At 42.6% G+C, this 25,878-nt stretch overlaps 1 protein-coding gene across 4 annotated transcripts in view; it reads left to right on the top strand.

The window, feature by feature from the left end:
* wbp4 (WW domain binding protein 4) overlaps nt 1-25,878 on the top strand; it is an 84,269-nt gene that overhangs the window by 30,373 nt on the left and 28,018 nt on the right. The gene's annotated exons all lie outside the window — the stretch shown is intronic.

Raw genomic sequence — 25,878 nt, 5'->3', positions numbered from 1 at the left:
TTTTAAATTGAGAAATCTATTGAAGTATAGCACAGCAACTTTCTAAAAGCTATGCAGACAGATGCACTTTTGCAGTCATTAAGTCCATTTTAAAATTCATAATTTAAAAACAAATCTCTCTCTCTCTCATTTGTCTTCTGTACCATGCAGCATCCTTCTTCCTAGCAGACAAGTTGTTAGGAAGTACTCACTACCTCCCCTTAGCAGCATAACTGAAAACCAAATCCACCTTCTAATGAATTTGGAAAACAACCCTAAAAATGCTCCCTTTTTTTTTACTGGAGAAGCTGCTCCTATTTCTTGTGTTCTGACCTTTTTGGCCCACCGTTGTCTTCTAATCTAGATTATCTTGGCAAATTAGAGTACGAGAGAAAGCCAGCTAGAAGTATAAAGACAGATAGTAAGAGTTTCTATGGATATTTTAAAAAGTAAAGAGTTAACAAAGTGAGCGTTGGTCCTATAAAAAGTGAGTCTGGGGAATTAATAATAGGTAATAAGGAGATAGCAGATGAATTGAACAGATATTTTGCATCGGTCTTCACTATTGAGGATACAAGTAACATCCCAGTATCAGATGTAAGTCAGGAAATGGAAGGGAGTGAGGAACTCGAGAAAATTACAAACACCAGGGAAGTGGTACTGAACAAATTGTTGGAGCTGTGGGTTGACAAGTCCCCGGGTCCAGATGGACTTCATCCTAGGGTGCTAAAAGAAGTGGTTAGTGAGATAGATGATGCGTTAGTTTTAATTTTCAAAATTCCCTTAATTCAGGGAAGGTTCCTTTTTAGATTGGAAAATAGCGAATGTAACTTTTATTCAAAAGGGGAGGGAGACAGAAAGCGGGAAACTACAGACCAGTTAGCTTAACATCTCTCTTCGGGAAAATGTTAGAAGCTATTATTATAGATGTTATAGCAGGGCATTTAGAAAAATTCACAGTAATCAGGCAGAGTCAACATGTTTTTGTGAAAGGGAAATCATGTTTAACTAATTTATTGGAGTTCTTTGAGGGAGTTACATATGCTGTGGATAAAGGGGAACCGGAGGATGTATTGTATTTAGATTTCCAGAAGGCATTTGATAAGGTGCCACATCAAAGGCTATTGCAGAAAATAAAAGCATGGTGTAGGGGGTAACATATTGGCATGGATAGAAGATTGGTTAGGAAACAGAGTAGGCATAAATGGGTCATTTTCTGGTTGGCAAGATGTAAGGAGTGGTGTGCCACAGGGATCTGTGCTGGGGTCTCAGCTAGATGAAGGGACCGAAGGTATGGTTGCTACATTTGCTGATGCGACAAAGATAGGTAGGAAAGTAACTTGTGAAGAGGACATGAGGCTGCAAAGGGATATAAATAGGTTAAGTGAGTGGACTTGGCAAATGAAGTATAATGTGGAAAGTGTGAAAATGTCCACTTTGGCAGGAAGAATAAAAAAGTTAGGAAAGCTAATAGAATGTTATCGTTTTTCACAAGGGGAATTAAAATACAAAAGTAGGGAGGTTTATGCTTCAGCTATACAGGGCATTGGTGAGATCACATCTGAAGTACTGTGTACAGTACTGGTCTCCTTACATAAAGAAGGATGTAAATGCATTGGAGGCAGTACAGAGAAGGTTTACTAGACTAATACCTGGAATGGGTGGGCTGTCTTACGAGGAAAGATTGGACAGGCTAGGCTTGTATCCGCTGGAATTTAGAAGAGTGAGAGGCAACTTGATTGAAAAATAAAAGGTCCTGGGGGGTCTTGACAGGGTGGATGTGGAAAGGATGTTCTCCCTCGTGGGAGAATCTCAAACTAGGGGTCATCCTTTAAAAATAAGGGGTCGCCCATTTAAGACGGAGATGAGAAGAAATTCTTTCTGTCAGGAGGTTGTGAGTCTTTGGAATTCTCTTCCTCAAAAGGCAGTGGAAGCAGTCTTTGAATATTTTTAAGGCAGAGGTAGATAGATTCTTGATAAGCAAGGGGGTGGAAGATTTTCGGGGGTAGGTGGAAATGTGGAGTAATCGATTCAGCCATGAACTTATTGAATGGCGGAGCAGGCTCAAGGGGCTTACTCCTGCTTCTAATTCGTATGTTCATAAATACCTACCTCCATTGATTGTGTTCTGCTATTGTTTAATACCCACCATGCCCATTAAGTCTTTACTTTCAGACCTATTACTGTCTTGTGCTGTATCTTCACCTCTTTTCCATTGAGTCCAGCTGTTAGTTTTAAAGTTCTGGTCTTTTGCTATGATTCCACTGGCAGCCATCTAGCAGATATGTTATACACTTCTGGAATTTTGTCAAATGTTTTGATGATTCATTTGCTATTAACCTGTACATCTCCAAAGCATGACAGGGACCCTCACTGCACACCTCCTCTTCCGAGTAGAAGTGATTGTCCGTTTTACCCTCTTGTCTCTAGTTGATGCTTTATTCTCACCCTGGCGCACGAAGGCTCATTCACATCCTCTGCACAATACCTCTTGCAGGATCACTGTCTTGGTTTCCTTCATGCTTTAAGGGAAAATTCTTGTATTTCACTCTTGAAAGAGGAGGTTTCAATGTATCTCTCACAAGGACTAACAGTAAGCAATTCCTCATTGTTCATGGTTTCCATCTTGGACCTTGTTTATATAGTAACATTCTTGGCCTCATTATCTCAATGCATCCCAAGCATCTTGAATCTTAAACTGTCTTCAGGAAGCTTAATTTCCTTTCAGATACCAACATTTCTCCCCTTCCCCCAGCAACTCTTAATTTACTTTAAAGCTCTAGTCCAACAGGTACTTAATACCTCTCTTATAAGGAGAGGCTCTTCCTGTATCCTTAAACCAGTTTCACAAAAAGATGGCCATCTGATAGTTGATCTTCCTTTCGATTAGCTACCACCATAACTCTATCTCTTGTAGCATTTCTTGCTGTGGTGATTGCTTTGCTGCTTTCTGTTGCTTTTAAACAGCAAATATGATCTATATGGTATCTTCCTCTTTGTGTTGTAATTGGGACAGGATTCCATAACCACCTACACTAACCTCTTTTTTTCTTGGAACTCATTCTGTGCAACTTCTCAGTCTTCCCTTCCTCCAACGTGCTACAAGCTTTGAAAACCCATGGTTGTAACCTAAACAGTACATTTTGTTTTGTATCATCTCTTCTAAATTTTTTAATGCTTGTTCTTGCCTTTTTCATTTTGAAAAACGTTTGTTGGCTTGAATGCAGTCCTGCTGAATTAAATGAGTAAAAATTCATATGTGCACAAAGTTTCTCTATTTAAGTTGCTGCTGTACTGTTGTACATGGAATTAACAAAAACTGTGTATTGGAGCAAAAGCTATCTGTTATTTAGGTGACGTAGTTGAGATAAAGTTTGTTTTATTTGGACTGTTAAATGTCTAAACCGGTGTATGAAGTGTTGCTTCATACAAGTATCTTTGGAGTCAAATTATCCCAAGTACATATAGACCTAATCTATAGAAAACCCTTGTTCGTCAAGAGTTTTAATAAAGAACGTTTACTTGGAGTATGTGCTCAGAGAACTCAACTGACTGGGAACTACATTAATTATGTAACATGCAAATGAAGAGTATATAATTCCTAAGGTTTATTTTAATGTCTGTCAAAGTAGTCTTCTGCAATTGTCATTCAGCTAGATTAGAATAGTTCCATGAGATAGGAAATCACAATGACACTCCTGTTTAAGAACTTTAGTGCAAGAGGTTTCTGATCTTATGCCCACACTTTAAGTACTGAAGGCACAGAGCAAGACTTTTGCTTCAGGGCACCTAGCTCAAATCTTCCCTCCAGCTGGCTTTCATCAGTATTACATTTTGTGGCTCCTGGGACAGCTTGTTCCTCCAGATACCAGGCTCCTCTTCAGGCTGTTTACAACGAACCTTCTAACTCAGTGGTGTCACGTCTTGTTCTTCCCAATTTACATTGTTCAAGATGAACCCGGTGTTTACAGGCTAATCAGCCTAACAGTGGTGGGGAAACTTTTTTAAATACATTAATCCAGGACAAAATTAATTGGCAGTTAGAAAAATGGGGTAATAAACGAAAGCCAGCATTGAGTTGTTAAAGCCGAATTGTCTTTGGCTAACTTGATTGAGTTTTTTGATGAACTTGATTTGAATTCTTTGATTTAACAGAGCGTTGATGAGGATAGTGCAGTTGTTGTGTACATGGACTTTCAAAAGGCATTTGGCAAAGTACCTCGTAATAGACTTATCAAAATTCAAGTCCTTGGGATTAAACGGGCAGTGGTTGTGTGGATACATAATTGGCTAAGGAACAGAAAGCAGACAGCACAAGTGAATGGTTCTTTTCCTGGATGGAGGGAAGTATACAGTGGTGTTCCTTAGGGGTCAATGTTGGGACCACTTTTTTGGATGTAGAACTGAGAACTTGGGAAAATAAAATGGCCAACAATATTGGCAGATGAGAATGTAGGAGAACAATGGGAAACATTTAAAACCGTATTGAACAGTGCAAGAAAAATATATCCTGCTAAAAGGAAAGAACAAACTAAACACGAGTGAGACTTTGTATGAATAAAGACATAGGGGAACAATTGAGGGTTAGGAAAGATACATTTAGTATATAGATGGCAGAGGAGTACACACAGAATATGAAGAGATTAGGAGAGAAGTAAAAAAAAAAGGAAGGCAAAGAGGAGCTATGAAATTAAATTATCAAGGAATATAAAACAAAACAGTAAAATATTATACAGGTACATCAGTTGAAAAAAGGAAGGCTGGGATGGGAATAGGAACATTAAGGGATAGATGGCAGAAATATTAAATAATTTTGCTTCGGTATTCACCAGAGATTTAGAACAAGTAGACTTGGCATTGAATGATGAGATGAGTAATGAGAAAAGTGCACTTAAAATGGGGGGGGTGAAAAGGGGATGCGTTAGATAAAATAATCAAACTAAGAGGATCAAGCCACTGATCCAGATGGAGTGGAGCCATGCATTTTAAAAGAAACCAGGGAAGAGATAGCAGAAGCATTACTACACGTACTTAATAATTCATTAGCAAAAGATGTAGCGCCAGAGAACTAGCAGATAGGTAACGTAATTCCTATATTTAAGGAGGGGGGCACAACATGCCCAGGGAAATATAGACCAGTCAGTTTAACATCGGTGCTCGGAAAAATAATGGAATCTCTAGTTAAGGAGAGAATAGAAGAATATCTCGAGAAGAATATAATAATGGTCAGCCCGGATTTCAAAAGGGAAAATCTTGCTTGACCAATTTCGTTGACGATTTGAGGAGGTAGCAGAGAGAATGGACAATGGTAATGCAGTAGGTGTAATTTGCCTGAATTTTCAAAAGGCCTTCGATGAAGTATCCCATAATAGACTAATGAATAAGGTCAGAGAATGCAGAGTTTTTTTAAAAATTCATCTCATGGGATGTAGGTGTCACTGGCCAGGCCAGCATTTATTGCCCATCCCTAATTGCCCATGAGTCGAGGACCAGTGGCAGAATGGATTGCTAACTGGTTTCAAGGCAGAAAGCAGAGAGTGGGAGTAAAAGATATTTATTCAGAGTGGCAGAAGGTGGGAACTGGTGGTCTGCAAGGACCATTGCTGTTCACAAATTATGTTAACAATTTGGACTTGGGAATCAAACACAATTTCTAAATTTGCAGATGACATCAAATTGCGGGGGGTTGGTGGGTGGTGGTAATAATCAATACTGAGGAGGACTGCAACAAATGACGAGAATATTAATAAACTTGCCGAATGGGCAAATAATTGGCAGATGAAATTCAACACAGAAAAATGTGAGGTAGTACATTTTGGTAGGAGGAATGAGGTCACTTACTCCTTGGAAGGTGCAAGCCTAGGTGGGGTAGAGGAAAAAAGGATCTCCAAAAACAAATACACCAATCACTGAAAGTTGCGCCACTGGTTAGCAAGGCCATGAAATAAAGCCAAGTGCTTGGTTTTTTTTTTCCAGAGAGAGAATTGAAAAGTAGGGAATTTATACAAAACCTGTTTCGAACCTTGGTTCGACCACAGTTAAGAGTATTATGTGCAGTTCTGGTCACCATATTATAGAAAGGATAGAGAAGCACTGGAGAGGGTGCAGAGACGATGTATAAGGATGATATCAGAAATGCATGTGTGTACATATCCGGAAAGGATGAACAGGCTGTGTCTGTTTTCTCTTCCAAAAAAAAAAAGGTGGCCGAGGGGGTGACCTAATGGAGGTCTTCAAAATTATGAAAGATTTTGATAGAATGGATACCGAGAAGCATTGTAAACTAAGTGGTATAATTTTAAAGGGGGTACAGGAACAGCGACCTGGGTTGTATGCACACAAGACTTGGAAGATGGCAGTGCTTATTGAGAAGACTTTTTAAAAAGGCATGCGGGATCCTTGTCTTTATGAATACAGGCAGAGTACAAAAGCAAGGAAGTTTAAGTATTCATAAAACATTAGTTAGGCCCTGGGGCTTGAGTACTGTGGGCAATTCTGTACCCCCACTTTAGGCAGGAAGGATGTCATAAAGGCCTTCGAGAGGGTGCAGAGGAGCTTTACTAGAATGGTACTGGGGTGATGGACTTCATTTGAGTGGAGAAATGAGACACACTGCTCTCCTTACAGCAGAGAAGATTAAAGGGAGATTTGATAGAGGTGTTAAAGATCTTGAAAGTTTACTCGATTAAAATAGGGAGAAACTATTTCTAGTGGCAGTGGATACATTTTTAAGGCGATTGGTAAAAGAACAGAGGTGACATGAAATGCAGGAGGTAACGATCTTGAATGCACTGCCTGAAAAGGTGGTGGAAGCAGATTCACTAAGAACTCTCAAAAGAGAATTATATAAATACTTGAAAAGGAAAGATTCGCTGGCTAAGGGAAAGAGCAGGGGAGTGGGGCTAATTGAATAGCTCTTTGAAAGGGCCGTTACAGGTACAGAAACATAGAAAATAGGAGCAGGAGTAGGCCATTCGGCCCTTAGAGCCTGCTCCACCATTCATTATGATCATGGCTGATCGTCCAACTCAGTGGACGAATGGTCTCCTCTGCTGTATTGTTCTATGATTCATATGATTTATTCAGCACATGTGCTATTGTAGGTTTGTCATTTCCAACAGTCTCAAGTTGGGTAAGTGAGTGTAAAAGATCATTTTGCTGTTCACACTTCTGATGGGCAAAGGTAGCTGAAAGTTAGGAGCTATTGTATTAGTGTCTTAGAAGCATGGGGTCCATTTGGTCCAACAAACCCAGTTGTTCTATAGACACGGTATAATCTACCCAATTATGCATTCTACCTGATCTGTTTAATCTTCCAAAGATTCTCTCTTGGCATTTCTTCGCAGATGAAGATTTTAGGACGGTTGTACTTATCGGTTGCAGGGCCGCTGGTGGCTAGTCGGGCCTGTCCCTGTCGGCAGTTTCTCCCACAGCGAATGCAAATGAAGGTGTAGTTGGGGGCAATTGGATCGATCCTTCTCCATTTCTCTTTCACGCTGGTTCTTCTCTCTGTCTCAAAGGTGTCTGTAGCACTCCTGATGGAGCATCTCCAGGCTTCACGATCTATGGCCTACGCTTCCCACTGGCAATGGTTGATTTGGCACACGGGGACTTCTTTAGCATTCCTTGAAACGTTTGCGTGGGACCCCTCTGTTCCGTTTACCAGTGGTCAGCTCTCCGTACAACACTATCTTGGACAGGCGACTGTCGTCCACCTGGGCAATGTGACCTGCCCAACGCAGTTGGCTTTGCAGGAGGATGGTCTCTATGCTGGTGATGTTGACTGTTTCTAGGACTTCAGTGCGGTCCTGCCAGCACATCTTGAGGCAGCACTATAGAAGGCGTACATGATGGTGGTATAGGACCCATGACTTGGCGCCATACACCCCACCCCACCGTCCAAAGATGGCAAACCAAAGATATTGATCAAAAATGGCGAATGTTTATCTCTGAAATAAAAACAGAAAATGCTCAGCAGCTCTAGCAGCATTTGTGGAGAGCGGTTGAGTTAATTTTTTAGGTCTTTCATCAGAACTGTTTATCTGTGGCCTGTTGCCCTTCAAAGACGATATCTCCCCATGATCCCCAGCCCAGCAGCACAGGCAGCAATGTATCGACAGAGTATTTGATCATTCTAACCCATCGACATAGCAACTGCCATTCACATATCCGTTGCTTGAGAAGGAGTTGTGGGTAGCATTAATTGTACTTGCCAGTCTTTCTTGAAGCTTGTTTATTTTAAACTAATGTCCTTGAGTTACTGTGCTCATACTCCCAAGTCTGATTGTATCTCCATTGTCTGCCCCTCAGAATTTTGAGACCCCAGTCATGTTTCTTTTCAGTCCCCTCAAAAATGAAACCCAATTGAGTGCTGAAAGTTTCGTCATGCATTGGTTCCTGTGATAATAGATTTTTCAGCAAGATTCCAAGCACACATGAAGCCTATAAAATTCCCTCGGAATCCTTGTGTTTTTCAGAAGGAATTCTCAAATTGCTGTTTAGGCCCAGGGCGTGAACCTTTAGGGCAATCCGAAAATGAAAATAACTATCTCAATTCAGTGACAGTAATGTAGTGATAATATTACTGGACTAGTAATCCAGACTAATTCTCTGGAGACACGAGTTCAAATCCCACCATGGCAGCTGGTGGAATTTAAATTCAATTAATAAATCTGGAATAAATGCAACGGCTAGTCTCCGTAATGGTAAGTTGAAGCTACCAGATTGTTGTAAAAACTCATCTGGTTCACTGATATCCTTACCTGGCCTGGCCTACATGTGACTTGAGGCACACATCAGTGTGTTTGACTCTAGGTTGACTGTATTCTGAAATGGCCCAGTGAGATGCTCAGTTTCAACAGCCGCTACAGAAAAGTTGAGAAAGAATAAAACCGTATGGCATCGACTCTGGCATCGGAAATGACGATGGCACACCCTGCCAAGTTAACCCTGCAAGGAGCTTCTTCACGTACATCTGGAAAGTTGTGCCAAAATAGGCAGTCTGATACAGTCATATTCACCGAATCACACCTTACAGCCAATGTCCCAGATTGCTCCATCACCAGCCCTGGGTATGTCCTGTCCCACCGACAGGACATACACACCAAAGGTGGCAGCACAGTAGCATACAGTTGGGAGGAAGTGGCCTAGGGAGTCCTCAACATTGGCTCTGGACCCCAGGTCAAATATGAGCAAGACAACCTCCTGCTGATTACCACCTCCTGCCCTCCCACAGCTGATGAATCAGTACTCCTCCATGTTGAACACCACTTGGAAAAAGCACCGAGGGTAGCAAGAATACAGAATGTACTCCAGGTGGGGGACTTCAATGTCCATCACCAAGAGTGGCTCAGTAGCATCACTACTGACCAGGCTGGCCCAGTTCTGAAGGAAATATCTTCTAGTCTGGACCTGGTGAGAGAACCAACAAAAGGGAAAAACTATTTGACCTCGCCTTCACCAATCCACCTGTCGCAGGTTCATCTGTCCATTACGGCATTGGTAGGAGTGACCATTGCACTGTACATGTGTGGATCGTCCATCATATTATGTGGTACTGCCAGAATGCTAAATGGAACAGATCTGGCAGCTCAAAACTGGGCATCCATGAGATGCTGTGGAATGTAGGAGAACATGCCAGGAACACCAGGCATAGCTAAATGAGGTGCCAACCTGGTGAAGCTACAACACAGGACTACATGCATGCTAAACAACAGAAGCAGCATGTGATAGACAGAGCAAAGCAATCCCACAACCAACGGATCAGATCAAAACTCTGCAATCCTGCCACATTCAGTTGTGAATGGTGGTGGACAATTAAGCAACTAACTGTAGGAGGAGGCTCCACAGGCATCCCCAGCCTTGATGATGGGGGAGCCCAGCACATGAGTACAAAAGACAAGACATTTGCAACCATCTTCAGCCAGAAGTGCTGAGTGGATGATCCATCTCTGGCTCCTCCTGAGGTCCCCAGCATCACAGATGCCAGTCTTCAGCTAATTCCTTTCACTCCATGTGATATCAAATAGCTGAAAGCACTAGATATAGCAAAGGCTATGGGTTCCCACAACATCCAGGCTGTGGTATTGAAGACTTCTGCAGAACTAACCAAGCTGTTCTAGTACAGCTACAAGACTAACATCTACACGGCAATGTGGAAAATTGCTCAGGTTCGTACTGTCCACAAAATGCAGGACAAATCCAATCTGGTCAATTGCTGCCCCTCAGTCTACTCAGTCACCAGCAAAGTGATGGAAGGTGTTATTGACAGTGCTATCAAGTGGTACTTAACAATAGCCTGCTTACTGATGATCAGTTTATGTTCTGTCAAGAGCACTCGGCTCCAGACCCCATTACAGCCATGGTCCAAACATGGAATTTCAGAGGTGAGAGTGACTACTGTTGACATCAAGGCAGCATTTGACACAGTGTGACATCAAGGAACCCTAGCAGAATTGAAGTCAGTGGTAAACGGTGGGGGTGGTGAGGTGGGCAGGGGGGAACTCTCCACTGGATGGAGTCATACCTAGCACAAAGGAAGATGGTTGTGGTTATTGAAGGTCAACCATGCCAGCTCCAGGACATTGCGGGAGTTCCTCAGGGTGTTGTCCTAGGTCCAATCATCTTCAGCTGCTTCATCAATGACATTCCCTCCATCATAAAATCAGGAGTGGGGATATTCGCTGGTGATTGCACAGTGTTTAGTACCATTCAAGATTCAGAAACTGAAGCATTCCATGCCCGCGTGCAGCAAAACCTGGACAATATCCAGGCTTGGGCTGAAAAGCATCAAGTAACATTTGCATCACACAAGTTACAGGCAATGACCATCTTCAGCAAGAGAGAATCTAACCATCTCCCCATGACATTACAACCGCGTTACCATTCATCAGAAACTTAACTGGACCAGCCATAAAAATACTGTAGCTACAAGAGTAGGTCAGAGGCTGGGAATTTTGTGGCGTATAACTCGCCACCTGACTCCCCCAAAGCTTGTCCACCATCTACAAGGCTCAAGTCAAGGTTGTGAAGAAATACTCTGCACTTGCCTGGATGAGTGTAGCTTTAACACTGATGAAGCTCAACACCATCTAGGACAAAGCAGCCTGCTTAATCAGCACCCATCCACTCCCTCTACACTGGCACACAATGGCAGCAATATGTGCCATCTACAAGATGATGCACTGCAGCAACTCGCCAAGGCTCCCTTCACAGCACCTTCCAAACCTGCGACCTTTAACACCTAGATGGACAAGGGCAGCAGATGCATGGGAACATCACCACCTGCAAGATCCACCTCCAAGCCATACACCATCCTGACTTGGAACTATATCGCTGTTCCTTCACTGTTGCTGGGTCAAACTCCTGGAACTCGCTTCCTAACAGCGCTGTATAAGTACCTACACCACAATGCCATCAGTGGTTTCAGATGGTGGCTTACCATCACCACCTCAAGGTCAATTAGGGATGGGCAACAACTGCTTGCCAGTGATGCTAACATCCCATAAAAGAAGAAAAAACATTCTTCCCCTTTTAAGTCCAACATTCCCTCTAATCTGCATGGCCGCGTGGCAACCCGAAAGTTCCCTCTCAGGCTGGGCACAAATCGTTCCCTTTAAGTTGCTGTGCATGTGTGGCTACGCAAAAAATTTAAAGGCACCGTGCACCTAAATTGCCCACTGATTCCAAAAGAAAAATGAGGGTATGTTGCTCTTGTGTCTCATTCTGATTTTGGTTACAGAACAGGAAGATAATTGTTGTATGTGGTTCCCTGTTCCTCCATTTTATTCTGTTTAATTTTTACTATTTAAAAACTTAAGACTGGCCCTTTTCCATATCCTGCTATTTGGTTTTTCCCTCATTACTCCAAGCTTTGTAGATTAGTTTTTGTCTGATTTGAGCCTTCGGATGTTTTTGCTATATGAAGACGCAGTATAAATGGAAGTTGTTCATTTGTTTAGTTATTCAATTTCAAGCCTATATCCATGATATATTTCTGTGCCTCAAGTATTCTTTCTCTGGAAACCAATCATAGTAAATCTATAGATAATGAACACCAAATTAATGTTTTTTTCTGGGTGAATTTGGCTGTATAATTCAGTGACTGAAAACAAGTTTAGATGCACTTTTTGGGGCTCCTTAGACTGTTGCAAGAGTAATTTTCATTTTTGAAGAGTGCGTCCCTGTCTGCAACAATGAGATAAAGTGTACTTCATCCTCCCCTGTGATTGTGCTACCTCACATGAGCCATTCCCTAAATGCTTCACTGAGTGACTTCTGATCCTCGGTGGTTTCAACCTCCATCTCATCTTATCTTTCCCCCTCTCCTCTGAGTTCACTGCACTTCTGTCCTCCCATAATCTCTCTCTCTCCATATAAACTCTCCTACCCATATTCTTGATCATCCCCTCGACCATGCCATCTCAAGTGGCCTCCCCATTCCCATTGTCTGGCAGAGACACTTTCTTGTATCCCTCACCATTTACATCCCTGTCCTCCCTCCCAACCCCATTTACTTCTGTGTCTAACCCTGGGAAAAAGCTCTTCCAACAAATTACTTACAGCAGCACTTCCAAATGCCCCTGGATCTCCATTTACCATGATACCTCTGCAGCTACTGATCTGTTCAATCACGCCATCACTTCCACTTTAGCCTTACCAAAAAAAATCTTTTACTCTCTCCCACCCTGGTTATTCCCCTTGGTACCTCCTCCCAGTTTCACAGAATCATGGAATCACAATTGTTACAACGTGGAAGGAGGCCATTCGGCCCATTGTGTCTGCACTGGCTCTCCGAATGAGCAATTAACTTATTCCCATTGCCCCTGCTTCTTCCCGTAACCCTGCAGAGTTCTTTCTTTTCACATAACAGTCCATTTTCCTTTTGAATGCTTCAGTTGAACCTGCCTCTACCATGCTGTCAGGCAGTGCATTCCAGATCTCAACCACTTGCTGCATGAAAAGGTTTTTCCTCATGTCACTTTTGCTTCTTTTACCAATTATTTTAAATCTGTGCCCTCGTTCTCAAACCTATCATGAGTGGGAACAGTTTCTCTCTATCTACTCTGTCCAGACCCCTCATAATTTTGAATACCTTTATCAAGTCTCCTCTTAGCCTTCTTTTCTCCAAGGAAAACAGTCCTAACTTCTCCAGCCTATCTTCATAACTGAACTTCCTCATCCCTGGAACCATTCTCGTGAATCTTTTCTGCACTCTCTCCAATGCCTTCATATCTTTCCTAAAGTGCGGTGCCCAGAATTGGATGCTACTCCAGCTGAGGCTGAACTAGTGTCTTATAGCTGTTGTACTCTATGCCCCTATTAATAAAGCCCATGATACTGTATGCTCTTTTAACCGCTCTCAACCTGTCCTGCCATCTTCAATGACTTATGCACATATACACCCAGATCCCTCTGCTCCTGTACCCCTTTAGAATTGTGCACTTTTATTTTATATGGTGTCCCCATGTTCTTCCTACCAAAATGAATCACTTCACATTTCCCTGCATTGAACTTCATCTGCCACCTGTCCGTCCATTCCATCAACTTGTAAGTCAAAGGAATGTAAATTTGAAGGTTTGAATGTTTATGGCTCAAAGCTCTTTTGGTCATTTACTGTCAGATCTGGCTGAACCACATCAGCACTAGCAGGCTGTGCTGTCCTCTGCCAAAACTACGTACTACTCCAGGATCATCCAAGAATCCAAAGTTAACCCGTGACTCCTTTTCTCCACTACCAACCATCTCCTTAAACACCCTCTCCTCAGCTCCAACAAGTGTGAGGAGCTCATGAGCTTCTTTGTCAGTAAGGGTTGAAGCCATCCATTCATTCAGCTGCTTCTGTTGCATCCTTCCCTTCCACTTGCCCTGCGAGTTGAGCTTTCTTCAAGGCTTCCCTCTGCCCTAGCCCTGAACTCGCATCTTTTTTTCTCTCATCTCCTTTTATACCCTCTCTGAGCTGATCTTTTCCATGAGACCCATCTTCTGCTCTCTTGACCTTATTCTCACAAAATTGCTACCCAACCAACTTCCTCTTCAGGCCCCTACATGTGTTGCAGCATCCCAAATCCATGCCCATCTTTCCTCAATTCCATGTCTGAACATCTCCACTGTGCCCCCCGCCCCCCAAACCCAGCCACAGCACTGAAATGCTAATGAAATTAGCAAATGACATTCTCCTGTGACTGATAAACTAACCCTCGTCATCCTTCTTGATCTGTCTACAGCCTTTGAAACAGATGACAACACCATCCTTCTCTAGTGCTTCTCTTGTTTTTAGCTGAGTGGAACTGCCCTTGCCTTTTTTAACCTACCCAGTCATTGTCAGAGAATCTCTGCAATGGCTTCTCTTCCAGCTTGCACACAGTTACTTCTGGAGACTACCCAAGCATCCAGCCTTGTCGCTCCTGCTGTTTTTCATTGACATGCTGCCCCTTGGTAACCTCATCGGAAGCACATCAGGTTCCGCATGTTCTCTGTGACACCCAGCTGTACCTCACCAGCATCTCTCCTGATCCCTGCACTGCCTCTGACCGATAAAGAGTCCTGGGTGAGCCAAAATTTCCTTGAATTTAACATCGGGAAGATCAAAGCCATTTCGTTACATAACCTATTTCAGCCCTGCCTCCGCTGATCTGTTGAAACCCTCATCCATGCCTTAATTACCTCCATACTGGACTATTAAAATGCTCAACTGGCTGGCCTCCCAACTTCTGTCTTCATTCAAAACTTTGCTGCTCATATCCTAATTCATACCAAATCCCAGTTACCCATCACCTCTGTTCTCACTGATCTACATGGGCTTCTCGTTCACCAATGCTTCAATTTTAAAATTCTCAACCTTGGGTTCAAATCCCTCCATGTCCTTGCCCCACATTTCAGTAACCTCCAGCTGTATAATCCTCTGCGATCTCTGCGTTCCTCCAATTCTAGCCTCTTGACAATCTTCAATTTCTTTGGCAGGGGTGCCTTTGGCTATGTAAGCCTAAAGTTCTGAAATTCTTTCTCTAAACCTCTCCACAACTCTTCTTTCTCTCCCTACTTTTAAGATAGTCCTTAAAATTTACCTCTTTGACCAAGCTTTTAGTCACCTGTCCTAATGTGTCTCAATTTTTGTTTGGGTAGATCCTGTGAAGTACCTTAGGACATTTTACTATGTCAAAGATGCTATATAAATGCAAGTTGTCGCATCTCTGAACGTTTGAACGTTGAGATGCTGATCACGGCACCATCTTCAAGTTGATACATTAATAGACTTATTGTTTTGAACCAGAGCAATCACATTCCTGCAGCTTGGTGAGAGCTCTCCAGCTTCCCAGTGAAACTGGTTCTAAATGAGTATTTACATAGTTACATTCGCTCAATGCAGGACATTCACATATGTGCTTCATTCTAATTGGACCACATATAATCTATTTCTTAATAGGTCAAATTAGTGGAGCTTATTGCTCTAAAGGCTTGATTCATAAGTTAAAGTCTGCATAAATTTTGCTCTTAACAAAATAGAATGGATCAACAAAGGTTCTTGTATAAAAACTTTTCCCTGTCACAGGCAGCACTCAATTATCTTTTCTACCTGAAATACTCAGCAGGTCTGGCAGCATCTGTGTAGAGAGCAACACAGATGCTGCCAGACCTGCTGAGTATTTCAGGCACATTCTTCATTTCAGAGTTCCCGCATCCGCAGTATTTTGCTGTTATCTTTTCTACCTGTTTGACTAACTGGATGTTACATAGAACCAATTTGGTTTGCAGGATGAGCTGGCACTCCCCTAACAATAATTTGCGTTACAGTACATTATTTGCATCACTGAATGTTGACCAACATTGACCCTTCAATGAGACAATGAAAATCTTGTCCTTTCTCTTGCATCCTCCACACAATGTAGGACTACAGCCTCCCTTGATACTTTCATGTGGCTCAGCACAGTTTCATTTGAAACTATCAATATCTTATATATAGACAGCACTGCCCCATGGTCTCTTATTGGCATGTTCTATAAACGACTAGGCTCTATTATCACTCCTGTTTGTTTCTCCTCAGCTAAAGATTCTTTGCACCTTTTTTAAAAAAAAAGGTTTGGGTCAGTCTCCAGCATCTCTTCAGGCATACGTTAGATTAAGTAGACAAATATCAAATATTAATTAATTCAGACTCTAGCTTTTCTACTTTTCTGGTTTTGCTGGAACTTAAACTGCTGATTGATGGAAAGTATCATACTAGGATTACCTTTACAGGCACACGATCTAAACAGTTGGTGGCTTGTTATGCTTAGCCATTTAGTTCCATCTCATATTGTCCCTCCTGTCCTTGAGCATCTTTGGTACCTTGCATTAGTTCTAATCAAGTTTCTTTTCTATATGTGTCTTTCATGACCCATTTCTGTTTGGATTGTTGAGAAAGGTACCTGTTTATTGTATCTTAGGCAAGCTGTCTGAAAATTTTAGAGTTAGGGCCTCATTTGTGCTCAGTTCAACACCAGTTAATGTGCTCACTGTGCATAACATAAGAAATAGGAGCAGGAGTAGACCATACGGCCCCTCGAACCTGCTCCACCATTCAGTATGATCATGGCTAATCTTGGACTTCATCCCCACTTTCCTGCCCATATCCCTTGATTCCCCGAGACACCAAAAGTGTCTCTATCTCAGCCTTAAATATATTAAGTGATGGCGCATGCTCAACTCTCTAGGTAGAGAATTATAATGATTCATAATCCTTTGAGTGAAGAAATTTCTCCTCACCTCAGTCCTAAATGATCGGCCTCTTATCTTGAAGCTGTGCTCCCTTGTTCTAGATTCCCTAGCTGGGAAACTATGTCTCAGTATCTACTCTGTCAAGCTCCTTCATAATCTTCAATGAGATCATCTCTATTCTTCTAAACTCCAGTTCAAACTTCTTTGAACTTTTCTTTTTTGAAAACTGTTAAGTTATTAGTGAAGGACTTGGCTCTTGGAAATATAGGACTGTAAATTCTTATTGTAGATTTGGCATTCTGATGAGGTTGGGATTCAACCAGTGTTATTTTTTAATATTTCCCGTTTACAAGTGGGTGAAGTTATTCTGTCATTTTTATCTGCCACCACAAAACTGGATCATCATTTCTATAATATGGATACTTGCACAGGCCTTTGTTCTCTTGCACAGTCATTTAAGCAGTCTGAAGCGTTATGTTTCCTACGCTACAAAAATCCAAGACAAAGCAGTGACAAAGCCAAGAGAATGACTCTCTCCAATCATTTTGCAAAGAAGATGCCTAAAGGGGAAGTTAAATGTCAATCTGTTCAGTGTTTCCTGGTGACTTCTCACTCTGGTTCCAATTGATAACACATGTTCCCACATATAGTACACATTAAAGTGTAGATTTAACCGTAACTCAAAATTGTGCTTTTAGAAGATTGGGTCTAATAGATGGTATTACCCTTTCCTAAATTTGTACCACTTGGCTATATTCGAAGATTATGTAGCTGGTAGGGCGTTAATTCTTGAAGTGATACACACCAATCTCATCTGCCATCCTTGCAGTTTTAGAGCAGGATTACTGTTGAGCTGTTTGGTTTAGCTTGAGTCAATGAACTGGCTGAATGTTGCAGGTTCTGAACGTTTGTCTGACACAGCTTGGGAACCCTATCTGCACCAATGTACGAAGTAATTCTCTTTCGTGCTCAGCAAATGGCTTCCCCAGACCTCAACAAGCTAAGCCTATGTTGTATGATGGAGTGTCATTTGAAGAATGAAGATAGCTTAGAACATTTTTTCTTGTCTCCTGAATCCAACCAACAGCTTTCACCTCAGCTTTGGTTGCACTCTTTCTCTGCTTTTATCTATTTGCAATCTTGGCCTCATTCTTTATTGTGACCTCAGATGGAAATGCTACTTATTCCTAAAGCTGCTAGTAAGATGATAAACAGCTCATTATCTCTTGGCATATCTGTGAAAATGTTCACCGTGCTTCTTCCAGTGGCCAGCTGGTTCTTCACCCTGCTATATACTGGTGCAACTAAAATTTTTAACCTAATGAATGCTGAAACAAGCTTGAACAGTTATGAAAATGATTCACAAAACACGCCAATAAACCCACCTATTGGTTTCACCAGTTGTTTGCTTTGCAGGCCTCCTTTCTGCTCCATTTCCTTTTCTTGGTCATTTTTGTCAGGGTAAATGCGCTTCATAATTGCTTTTATACTATCAGTACAAGTTTTGTTGCACTTTCCCTTTTGCATGCTTTGCTTTAGGGAGAGCTGTACCTTGTATAATTTTTTAAAGTAACTTTTCCCCAGTTTCTTTCTATTCCACAACAGGTGGAAATTCTGATGTGACTCAGTTGCTAAGGAAGAGTGGTATAAATACTCATGATAAATGTTTATAAATCTAATTTTCATTAAGGTCTTCAAGAAGTTGCAAGGGAGATTTACTAAATTGCTTATGTGGAGAGACAAAAGAAGCTGGGCTTGTTCTCCGAGCAGACAAACTTAAGGGGAGATTTAATAGAGGTGTTCAAAATTGAGGGGTTTTGCTAGGGTACATAAGGAGAAAATGTCTCCACCGGCAGTTGTTGGATGGGGTGGTGGGGGGTTAGTAACCAAAGGACACAGATTTAAGATTTCTGTCTCCTTACCTGGTCTGGCCTACATGTGACTGCAGACCCACAGCAATGTAGTTGACTCTTAAATGGCCTAGCAAGCCACTCAGTTCAAGGGCAATCAGGGATGGGCAATAAATGCTGGCTGAGCCAGTGGCGCTCACATCCCACAAATGAATATTTAAAAAAGGTAATTGGAAAAAATAGCAGAGAGATGAGATGAGAACTTCTTTTCAGGCTGCAAGTTATGATCTGGAATAGTGGTGCTTGAAATAGTGGTGAGAGCTGATTCATTAGTAAATTAAGAGAATTGGATATATACTTTAAAAGGAAAACAGGACTATGTTATGTTACAGCAGGGCAATGGAGAAAGATTAGGAGAGTGGGACTAAATGGATAGCTCTTCCGAGAGCTGGCACAGGCATGATGGGTCGAACGGCTTCCTTCTGTGCTATAAGGTTCAATGATTCTGTAGCAGCTAGTCTTTGGTGAAAACCCTGTAGGACTGGTCTAGTTGCTCAAACACTCATGCTTGAGGCAAACAAAGTATGGCAGAACAAAACTCCAGCACTGCACCTTCAGCTGAAGTGACAAAGCAGTTGGCAGGGGATGTGGGGCACTAGCCAATTAATCATTTACTATTGAATAAAGACAGCCATAGAGGCTTGTATCATTTAAGGAGACTATTTGGCCCATTGTGACAGGTCAGTAGTAGAGTACTGTCCCCAGAGCTCTGTATCTGTCTAGATCTGATCTCACTCCCCTCTTTCTCCATAGCCTGTATGTATCCAAACCTGATCTCACTGTCCCACTGTGTCTACATATCTGTGTATCTATCCAAAACTGATCCCACTGCCCTTCTGTCTCCCCATAGTCAATTCCAGTGTTCCTTTTAATGGTGTGGTGGGTCTTAATTACTGCCAAACAACCTCTCTGTTATTGAAAATTAAGTTTTACAAGTGTGGAGTCTCATTCCGTCAGCTTTTAATTATAGGAGATTTTAATAAAATTAAAAATGTTTCACTTTTATTTCTCTCTCAATCCAGTCTCTTTTTGTCTCTTTATTTTGCTTTCTGTACCTGATTTGACATTAAATTCACAATTCCAACTTGCACTTCTTGGTTTAGACTCTGTGCCACTCATTAACAATTCTTTAATCTGGTTGGTTAAGGAGATGCAGTTGCTTCCCTGTTAACATGGGTCCCAGATGCCTGTAGAGAGCGCTGTGTTTTTTGGTTGGTTGCCTTACAGGAACCTGCTGTGCAAAAGCCCATAGACTTTCTGTAGGTCAAATGCAAGTCTAATGAATGGCTGGCACTGTTCATTTACAGCTCAGAGCAAAATCTGGTCCATTCTAGTCATTTTAAGTGAACTGTTTTCAAGTGACTCATGTTTGGGAGCAGAGTGCACTTCTCAGAAGTATTGGCGCTCTCCCTAACTTCAAGCAGTAGGAAGTTCTAAGAGGAGAACTCTTGTTTTAATACTTGAGACCAGACTGTGAGCTGCTTTGGAGCTATCTGACCACCACCATCATCTTGTTGTAAGACCTGTTCATGCCATTTGCAAGTGTGCTTCTGTGATCTCCGTAACCCTCTGCCATCAAATCTTCCACTGTAGAAGTCCAAACAAATGAAAATATTCGTTCTAAACCTCCTCACATCCTCACCATTTCTAATTCAGTGCATCTCCAATGCCATATTTGATCAGGCATGTATACAGTGGAGGAGCGAGGGTGGGGTTACTACCCTGTAAGATCAAATTTATCAGGAACCTGGAGTTGTGCAGTCTTTCCCAGACTGCTCAGTTTCCTATTCAAACTTGTAGTAATTAATGCATATTAATAGTTGATAGACCCACATATGGTTGAATTTACTCAGGTATGAAGGGCGCTGCACCCTTTTAGGCTGATTTGGTAAATTTGAAACAGAGGAAAATACTATGGGCAGAGAGTGGGATGCATTTGGATTACTTTGACAAACAGTTAGCACAGACACAATGGGCTGAATGGGCTCCTTCTGTGGACTAAACATCTTTAGTTCTCCTCCCCTGCCCCCATGCATAAAATAAATGGCACAGAAAATACATGGCTGCAATATTTTAAACTATGATGTTGCTATTACAGAGACTTGGTTGAGGGAAGGACAGGATTGGCAGCTAAATGTTCCAGGATTTAGAAGCTTCAGGCGGGATAGAGGGGGATGTAAAAGGGGTGGGGGTGTTGCATTACTTGTTAAGGAGAATATCACAGCTGTACTGCGGGAGGACACCTCGGAGGGGTCGTGCAGCGAGGCAATATGGGTGGAGCTCAGGAATAGGAAGGGTACAGTCAAGATGTTGGGGGTTTTCTACAGGCCTCCCAACAGCCAGCAGGAGGTAGAGGAGCAGATATGTAGACAGATTTTGGAAAGATATAAAGGTAACAGGGTTGTAGTGGTGGGTGATTTTAACTTCCCCTGTATTGACTGGGACTCACTTAGTGCTCGGGGCTTGGATGGGGCAGAATTTGTAAGGAGCCTCCAGGAGGGCTTCTTGAAACAATATGTAGATAGTCCAACTAGGGATGGGGCCGTACTGGACCTGGTATTGGGGAATGAGCCCGGTCAGGTGGTCGAAGTTTCAGTAGGGGAGCATTTTGGGAACAGTGACCATAATTCCGTAAGTTTTAAGGTACTTGTGGATAAGGATAAGAGTAGTCCTCGGGTGAAGGTGCTAAATTGGGGGAAGGCTAATTATAACAATATTAGGCAGGAACTGAAGAATTTAGATTGGAGGCGGCTGTTTGAGGGTAAATCAACATCTGACATGTGGGAGTCTTTCAAACGTCAGTTGACTAGAATCCAGGACCAGCATGTTCCTGTGAGGAAGAAGGATAAGTTTGGCAAGTTTCGGGAACCTTGGATAACGCGGGATATTGTGAGTCTAGTCAAAAAGAAAAAGGAAGCATTCGTAAGGGCGGGAAGGCTAGGAACAGATGAATCCCTTGAGGAAAATGAAGACAGTAGGAAGGAAGTTAAGCAAGGAGTCAGGAGGGCTAAAAGGGGTCATGAAAAGTCATTGGCAAACAGGATTAAGGAAAATTCCAAGGCTTTTTATACGTATATAAAGAGCAAGAGGGTAACTAGGGAAAGGGTTGGTCCACTCAAGGACAGACGAGGGAATCTACGCGTGGAGCCAGAGGAAATGGGCGAGGTACTAAATGAGCACTTTGCATCAGTATTTACCAAAGAGAAGGACTTGGTGGATGATGAGTCTAGGAAAGGGAGTGTAGATAGTGTCAGTCATCTCATTATCAAAAAGGAGGAGGTGTTGGATGTCTTGCAAAGCATTAAGGTAGATAAGTCCCCAGGGCCTGATGGGATCTACCCCAGAATACTGAGTGAGGCAAGGGAAGAAATTGCTGGGGCCTTGACAGAAATCTTTGCATCCTCATTGGCTACAGGTGAGGTCCCAGAGGACTGGAGAATAGCCAATGTTGTTCCTTTGTTTAAGAAGGGTAGCAAGGCTAATCCAGGAAATTATAGGCCGGTGAGCCTTACGTCAGTGGTAGGGAAATTATTGGAGAGGATTCTTCGGGACAGGATTTACTCCCATTTGGAAACAAACGAACTTATTAGCGAGAGGCAGCATGGTTTTGTGAAGGGGAGGTCGTGTCTCACTAATTTGATTGAGTTTGTTGAGGAAGTGACAAAGGATGAAGGAAGGGCAGTGGATGTTATCTATATGGACTTCAGTAAAGCCTTTGACAAGGTCCCTCATGGCAGACTGGTACAAAAGGTGAAGTCACACGGGATCAGAGGGGAGCTGGCAAGATGGATACAGAACTGGCTCAGTCACAGAAGACAGAGGGTAGCAGTGGAAGGGTGCTTTTCTGAATGGAGGGATGTGACTAGTGGTGTTCCGCAGGGATCAGTGCTGGGACCTTTGCTGTTTGTAGTATATATAAATGATTTGGAGGAAAATGTAGCTGGTCTGATTCGTAAGTTTGCGGACGACACAAAGGTTGGTGGAGTTGTGGATAGTGATGAGGATTGTCAGAGGATACAGCAGGATATAGATCGGTTGGAGACTTGGGCGGAGAAATGGCAGATGGAGTTTAATCCGGACAAATGTGAGGTAATGCATTTTGGAAGATCTAATGCAGGTGGGACGTATACAGTAAATGGCAGAACCCTTGGGAGTATTGACAGGGAGAGAGATCTGGGCGTATAGGTCCACAGATCACTTAAAGTGGCAATGCAGGTGGATAAGGTAGTCAAGAAGGCATACGGCATGCTTGCCTTCATCGGTCGGGGCATAGAGTATAAAAATTGGCAAGTCATGCTGCAGCTGTACAGAACTTTAGTTAGGCCACACTTAGAATATTGCGTGCAATTCTGGTCGCCACACTACCAGAAGGACATGGATGCTTTGGAGAGGGTACAGAAGAGGTTTGCCAGGATGTTGCCTGGTCTGGAGGGCATTAGCTATCACGAGAGGTTGGATAAGCTCGGATTGTTTTCACTGGAACGACGGAGGTGGAGGGGTGACATGATAAAGGTGTACAAAGTTATGAGCGGCATGGACAGAGTGGTTAGTCAGAAGCTTTTTCCCAGGGTGGAAGAGTCAGTTACTAGGGGGCATAGGTTTAAGGTGCGAGGGGTAAAGTTTAGAGGGGATGTGCGAGGCAAGTTCTTTACACAGAGGGTGGTGAGTGCCTGGAACTTGCTGCCGGGGGAGGTGGTGGAAGCAGGTACGATAGCGACGTTTAAGAGGCATCTTGACAAATATATGAATTAGGATGGGAATAGAGGGATACGGTCCCCGGAAGTGCAGAAGGTTTTAGTTTAGATAGGCATCAAGATCGGCGCAGGCTTGGAGGGCTGAATGGCATGTTCCAGTGCTGTACTGTTCTTTGTACCCTGTGTATAGTCAATAAAGCAAGCGAGTGAATGTTCTGTGTCGCACATACTTGTATAACTGTGTTGTGTGTGCTTGTTGATAGCACAGCCGACTAGATGCATACTCGTTCTGTTAGAAATTTGTGGACCGAACAGGGAATCAGACAAGTGGGATAACTGCTTTTAAATTTGGCTTCTCCCCAAGGTACCTGGGGTAGATAATAGGAATGGCCCCATACACAGGTTTTCTTCTGGCATTTATGGGAAATTACCTTGAACACACTGAGAAGCAGTTTCACTAACGTGAGAAAAATGTTAATTTTTACAACCTTCCTGTTAACTTTCAAGCTGAATTATCCTCTATTTTAAGGGCTTGGTTTTTCTTACTGCGGGTGCAAGTAGGAAAAAGCAATCTCATATTTACAAACTGCACATAACAAAAATGTGGTATGCACAGTGTATTGTAACTTATAGTATCGGCATCCTTTCTTTGCTCCTATTAAAATTGATGGCAAAAAGAGCCAAAGAAGCACCAAGCTGAAAGTAAACAAAATGTCTCAAGCCCTTACACAGAGGAAAAAACAAAAATGGATGGCGACCCAAAGGAGAAGATATTGGGATGGAAGACTGAAGGCTTGGTCAAAGATGGGTTTTAAGTAGGGTCTTAAACCCCAGATAAATTCCACAAAAATATATACGCCTTGCGTATGGCTTGTGTTCATTGCAATCCAGGTGTCATGAAAAACGTAAAACAGTCTTATTTTGAAAAAGAGCGAGGCAATGACTTGTAGCCTAAAATTTACAAATAGCTACAACACAACAGTTTATAAATTGCTTCAGTTCCCTGAATTTTTCTATTAAAGAAAGCCTTGCAATTATGCGGCAGCCAATCTGTGTATAGCAAGGCCCCACAAACAGCAATGTGATAATGACCAGATAATCTGTTTAAGTGATGTTGGTTGAGGTATAAATATGGGTCAGTACACTGGGGAGAACTTCACTGCTCTTGTTCAAAATGGTACTGTGGGATCTTTTGTATTCACCTGAGGGTAGACAGGGCTTCGGTTTGATATCTCTTCCCAAACATGGCACGTTTGACAGTGCGGCACTCCCTCAGTACTGCACTAGTGTCAGCTTAGATTTTGTGCTCAAGTCGAGTGGGACTTGAACCCACAACCTTCTGACTCAGGCAAGAGTGCTGTCCAATGAGCCACAGCTGACACTGGAGTTTATAGCAAGGACCTGAAAACAAACCATCACAAGCATGCTGTCTGCCTGAAGCTACCAGTAAGAACTGGTGTGGCAGATCTAATTGCTTAAAAAGGTGGTAGGTGGGCTGATGTAGTCATTTAATTGACATTAATTTGTTTGTGAAATGTGGCAAGGAATTCAGGTTTAAGTAAATTTAGCACCAAAAAACTTCCTGTATTTGGCATATTTATGGTAGCAGGTAACGCCCAAATTGCCGTGTAATTTATTTGATCTAGCCCTCATTTTCAGATGTCTGTATGTGATTTCTGTAATAGACCAAGCCCAGTCTGTATAAATATTTAGTCATGTACAGTTTCTTTTATTTACTTAGAATTACATAGAATATACAGCATGGAAACAGGCCATTTGGCCCAACTAGTCTGTGCTGGTGTTTATATACTGCACAAGTCTCCTCCATCTGCCTGATCTCAGCCTTTCAGCACCTCTTTCTATTCCCTTTTCTCTTGCACTCATTTAGTTTCCTTTTGAAAGCATCTGAGCAATTTCCTCAACCACTTTCGAGGCTAGAAACAGGGAGTGAGTGCAGCTGAACACGTGGCTACAGAACTGGTGTAGGAGGGAGGGATTCAGATATGTGGATCATTGGGATACATTCTGGGGAAGGTGGGACCTTCCCAAGGAGGACGGGTTGCATCTGAACTGGAGGGGCACCAATATCCTGGGCGGGAGGTTTGCTAGAGCTCTTCGGGAGGGTTTAAACTAGTTTGGCAGGGGGATGGGAACCGGAGTCACGGATCAGTGGATGGGGTAGCTGTTGAACAGGCAGATACAGAGTGCAGAGAGTCTGTGAGGAAGGTTAGACAGTTGACAGGGCAAAGTTGCAGCCAGTATGATGGGTTGAAGTGTGTCTATTTTAATGCAAGAAGTGTCAGGAATACGGGTGATGAACTTAGAGCATGGATCAGTACTTGGAGCTACGATGTTGTGGCCATTACGGAGACGTGGATATCACGGGCAGGAATGGATGTTGGATGTTCCGGGGTTTAGATGTTTCAAAAGGAATAGGGAGGGAGGTAAAGGAGGTGGGGGAGTGGCATTGTTAATCAGGGATCGTATCACAGCTGCAGAAAGGGAGGTCGTCGAGGAGGGTTTGTCTACTGAGTCATTATGGGTGGAAGTCAGAAACAGGAAAGGAGCAGTCACTTTGTTGGGAGTTTTCTATAGACCCC

The sequence above is a fragment of the Heterodontus francisci genome, chromosome 10 (genome assembly GCF_036365525.1).
Source record: "Heterodontus francisci isolate sHetFra1 chromosome 10, sHetFra1.hap1, whole genome shotgun sequence".
Taxonomy (NCBI): Eukaryota; Metazoa; Chordata; class Chondrichthyes; order Heterodontiformes; family Heterodontidae; genus Heterodontus; species Heterodontus francisci.
Note: the sequence above shows the minus strand (reverse complement) of the source record. Positions and strands in the feature narration are given on the sequence as shown.